This window comes from Lycium barbarum, chromosome 3 (genome assembly GCF_019175385.1).
Source record: "Lycium barbarum isolate Lr01 chromosome 3, ASM1917538v2, whole genome shotgun sequence".
NCBI classification, from domain to species: Eukaryota; Viridiplantae; Streptophyta; class Magnoliopsida; order Solanales; family Solanaceae; genus Lycium; species Lycium barbarum.
In genome coordinates this window covers 65,397,977-65,403,655 of record NC_083339.1, presented here as the reverse complement: position 1 = coordinate 65,403,655, position 5,679 = coordinate 65,397,977, and positions in this window count along the sequence as shown.

The following is a 5,679-nucleotide window of genomic DNA, read 5'->3' as shown; positions in this document are numbered from 1 at the left end:
AGCTTTAGGGTTTGTGGAACTCAATATTTCTTATGGTGTTAACGTTGGAGACTTACACTTTAGTGGATCAAGTTGATCCAAGACTTGTTCTTAAGTGAGTAAGGTAAGATTTCACATATTTTACATATGGTTAAGGTTGTTTGATTGTTATGGTGGGTAAAGGAAGAAAAGTGGAAATAAATTTCAAGTATGAACTTGGAGATACTATGAGCTATAGGTTAACTTGAATTGTAATTCTTGGCATGTTAGGAGTAAAATCTTGTTGTGGATGTTATATATGATGTTGAGGAAATATTGTATGTAAGCATATATGGTGTTGTGTTGTAGCCATTGTTATGAATGATCATGAAAAGGAGTTTTGAGATTGGATGATGCTTAACTTGAATGAAATCTCTTGATTATGGTATTGTTGTTAATGTCATTGTTGATTGGGAGTTATTTTGGAATTTGGTAGAGGTAGCTGAAATAGGGGAAATGCTGCCCAATTTTCACTAGCTTACAAATTATACTTGTTTGAACTTAAGGGTGTCTTTGAAGCCTAACCTTGGTATGAACCCTCTTAAAGTAGATTTCTCGGGCTTTGGAGGTGAACGTTAAGTAGTTAAGAAGACATAAAGGTATGTAAGGCTAACCCTTCTTTCTTAAGACATGATCCCATTGATGTATACCTTCATGTGAAATCCATTGTATCTTCCATGATGATTTCATTCCTATAATCACTAAAGCTCATGATCTTGATATTTTCACGATACCATTGGTCCCATCCTATGATAGTTGATCCTCTAAGGAAGGATATAATGAAAATGATGGTGAAGATGATGATGTTGAGGACATATGTACTCCTATGTATATATATTTATATATTAAAGTATGACTCCTAAGAACACCAAGTTTATATGGCCAGGTATGATATCTATCGTGCGGACACAACTGCAGTTGGGTACGGATGACACTGAGCCTTAGTAGGGCCAGGTATTTATAACACTAAGCCTTGTCATGGCCGGGTATGTGAGACACCGAACCTCTATGGTCGGGTATGATACTACTATAGGCAAAATACATCAAATCCACCTTAAACTATACACGAAAATTCGAATTCACGCTCCAACTAATCAAGCGACCTATTACCTCCCTAGATTTATTTTTTGTGGAACTAATTCCACCCTAGAAGGTGACATGGCAAACAAAATAAATATAAAAAGAAAATAGGCGCGTTTGAATCTTCAAAATAGAAATGAGGGCCCATTTTCTTATTTTTACTTAATTATTTCACTCTACAACAAGTGGGCCCCCTCTACTTCTTCATCCCACCCGTCCCACTTTCTCCTGCTCCTCGTTCTTTCACCATTTTTCAGCCATAGATTAGCTTCAAATTCTTTCAATTTATTTTTCTTTCTTTCTTTTTTTTTTCCTCAAACAAGTTGAGCTAGCTAGAAAAAAAGGGGCAAACATGGAGAATATGTACCATCAGCACCAAGCCACCCCCACCCCGCAAACCTTTATTCTTCTTCTTCATTTAACCACCACGCCCTACCATAGCACCACTGTACCCTTCCATCTCTTTGCCTAAACCATGTTAAACCACCAGAAAAAACTCAACAGCAGATCCGTTCTTTCTCCCATCTCTATCGTTTTTCCCTCCTCCATAGCAAACCAACATTTTGGAACACCTTTTCATTCTCTGACCACCTCCTCCATTATTATTCCATGTAAATCACAAGCAATTTTCAGACACTACTTTAATCCCTGATCCCAACAATTATTCTACCTCCTATATGCAATTGAGGTGTATTTTTTTTTTAATAAAATCAACACTTAAGTTGCCACAATTCCACAATAATCCATTAAATTTCTCAAACCCAGTTGTTGAATCAAACTTCCCTCTATAAAATTAAATGAAAAACCTCAAAATTAGAAACAAGAAAAAAAAAAAGGAACTAAGTGTGCACTGAATTGTCGATGGAAAGAAGTAAAAAGAAATTGGGGTACTAATTTTCCCGGTGAAGTTCCGGCGAAATATCACAAAGAGTAGCCATAACACACTTTCTTTAGTCAAACAAATAGTTATTAAATCTGGTAAAGTTTTGTCTTGATCTTCCGGTGAAGGATTTGGTTGTGGGATACGTATTTGCCCCAAACACGTTATTTCTTTTTGACAATTCATCATCATCATCATCAACAGTTCCTGGTGGTGGTACATGGTTTTGTTTGTTTTTTGTTTTTGGAAATGATGATTATTAGTTTGTGCAGGAATTTCTTTTTAAAAAGAAGCATAAAACTGTGGTGGATATGGTGGTTCCGACGAAAATGGGTGGTAGGATGGTAACTCAAGGTGAGCTGAAGGAGGAAACTTATAGCTGAAGAAGACGGAAGAAAGAGAAAGAAACGAGAAAAGATAAGAAAAGATAAAAAGGGTAAAATAATTCACTTTCTGACGTGGCGCCTACTTGGCGGGTGAGTGTGCAGCACCTCCCCATGTGCAACTGGTTATAGATGTATCAGGGGTAAAATAATTCACTTTTAAGATGTTCGGGGGTGTAATAGGTCACTTGTACAGTTTGAGTGTGATATCGACATTGTGGATATAGTTTAGGGGTCATTTGATGTATTTTGCCTACTACTATATGTATAAATGTATGAAATAGAAGGTTCCCATTGGAAAAAGGGTAAGTAAATATGATGAACGTCGCTAGGGGTATAAATGGCTCTATCATCCCATGACTCTTCTTCCTTATGTTATCGTTCATGTTTCTATTGTGTTATTGATTATGTCTTACCTACTCAGTACATTATCTATAATAACATCCTTTTGTTTGTGGACGCTGCGTCATGCCCGCAGGTGGATAGGGAGATAGACTTGATCCTTAGGCTGCATATCCAGTGATTTCTTAGAGAAGCTCCATTTGATCTGGAGCCGCAACTATTGGTACTATTCTTTTATGTGTATATACGGGCATGGCGGGACCCTGTCCCGTCCTTATGATGATGTTTCATACTCTTCTTAGAGGTTCGTAGACAGTCATGTATAGTAGATGTCTTTAGCCTTATCGGCTCATATTTTTGGTATATTATTTTGTTAGCCTCGTCGGCTTGTGTATATGTATATGGAGGTAGTTGTTGATGTTGATATAAAAAGTGTTTTAGCCATTGGAAATGGTATTATTGAGGCATAGAGTTTGTTGATAAGCCATGTGGCTCACCTAGATATGAATGTGAGTGTATAATGAGAGGTGCCCGGGTGGGTCAGCTCCGGGTGCCCGTTATGGCCCTCCAGTTGGGTCATGACAAAAGTGGTATCAGAGCAGTTCCGTCCTAGGGTGTGTCTACAAGCCGTGTAAAGTAGAGTCTTGTTTATGGGTGTGTTGCGCGCCACACTTATAAACAGGAAGCTATCGGCATTTTAGGAATGAATGAACTTCTTTCTTCATAGATCGTGTGATAGAGCTATGGTATAAGGATTTTCTTTTTCTTAACCGTGTATTATGTATTTCAGAAATGCCTGTAAAGAGAAAAGCTACAGCAGCCCAAAACGGCAAGACAGTGACAGAAAGACGAGCTGAAAGAGCACTACCAATGAATATAGAGGAGGGTGAGTCCCAGAATATGGTTCAATCTCAGCCCTCTCACTCGTTGCCTATTTCTGAGAAGCATGAGGGAGCCTCCACCCCAGCTCCAACACCCCAGCTCCTCCACTAAAGGTTTCGGGCCAAGAGATGAAAGAGACCATTCAACTGTTGACTCAATTAGTTGCCGCTCAGGCCCAGTGGCAAGGTATGGGTCATAGTGATAAGGCGGTTAGTGCAAGAGCCCGTGATTTATTAGCTTGAACCCTTCGAAATTCTTCGTGTCAAAGCCGAATGAGGACCCTCAAAACATTATTGATGGAATGTTGATGTCGCTTCGGCTAATTGAATCGGTAGAGTTAGGATCATATAGATTGTAGGATGTTGCGGTTCATTGGTATACGGTTTGGTTGTCTTCTAGGGGAGTCAATGCACCTCACCCGGTATGGCAAGAATTTGTCGATGCTTTCCTTCGACATTACTTGCCCCTGAGGTTCGGCGGGCTAAAGCTGACAGGATCTTGAGTCTTAAGCAAGGAAGTATGAGTGTCTTAGAGTATAGTCTCCGCTTTAATACTTTGGCTAGGTATGCTCTGGCCATGGTAGCGTATATAGGTGATCGAGTGCACCGATTAGTGAGTGGCTTAGGGCCACATTTGATGGATAAGTGCTTGACTGTGTCCCTTCAGGACAATATGAATATTTCTCGCATTCAATCCCACGCCCAGAATTGGAGGAAAGCCAACAACCGCAAAGAGGTGAGCATGATCTTGATAGAGGTTATCACAAGAGGGCTAGATCTTTGGGTTCGATTGGTGAGTTTAGAGGAGGGAAAAGACAGTAGTTTTCTAGGCATTTAGGCCATTCCATGACTACTGCGCCTCCACGGTTTATGGGCCATAGATTTGATAGATCTACTCACTCCGGGCCGAGTCAGAGTTTTAGAGCTTCAGGTTCTCATTACAGAGGTGACTCAGGTCGGGTAAGGCCACCCATGCCACGATGGTCCCAGTGCGGGAAGTCACATTAGGGCCAGTGTCTATTAGGCTCAGATGTTTGCTATGCATGCGGCCGGCTAGGCCATATCATGCGTGACTGCCCCTTGATTGGTGGTAGGGGTAGGATCCAACTTTCAAGGTCGGCAGCCAGGTCTTCATCATCTATACGCCCTCCGGGGCAAGGCTTTCAGACACCAGTTAGTCGCAGTAGAGGTGGAGGAGGAGCTCCCAGTTCTAGTGGTCCCCAGTACCGTATTTATGCTTTGGTTGGACGGCAGGATCTTGAGTCCTCCCCTGATGTTGTTATAGGTATATTATCGGTATTTTCTCTTGATGTATATGCATTGATAGATTCGGGTTCCACATTGTCATATGTTACTCCATATATTGCGGGTCAATTTGGGGTCAAACCGGAGTCAATCAAACCTTTCGAGGTATCAACGCCCGTTGGTGAACCGGTAATAGCTAGCCGAGTATATAAAAATTGTGTAGTTGTGATTTGTGATCATCATACTATGGTTGATTTACATGAGTTGAAAATGGTGGACTTCGATGTTATTATGGGCATGGATTAGTTAGCTTCTTGCTATGCTAATGTCGATTGCAGAACAAAAATGGTTCGCTTCCAGTTTTGGAATGGAAAGGAAATATAGCGTCTCCGAGAGGTAGGTTTATTTCCTATCTCAAGCCGAGAAAAATGATTGCTAAAGGTTGTATTTATCATTTAGTTGGGGTTCATGATATAGAAGCTGAATCGTCGACTCTTCAGTCTGTCCCCGTGGTGAATGTGTTTCCAGATGTATTCCCGGATGAGCTTCCAAGCCTTCCCCCAGAGCGGGAGATTGATTTTGCTATTGATGTGCTACTGGATGCCAAGCCCATATCTATTCCTCCTTATAGAATGGCTCCCGCAGAGTTAAAAGAGTTGAAGGAGCAATTAAAGGACTTGCTTGAAAAGGGCTTTATTAGGCCTAGTTCTTCCCCGTGGGGAGCACCCGTGTTGTTTGTGAGGAAGAAAGATGGCTCCTTGCGAATGTGCATTGACTACAGGCAACTGAATAAGGTGACAATCAAGAATAAATATCCGCTCCCAAGGATTGATAACTTATTTGATCAATT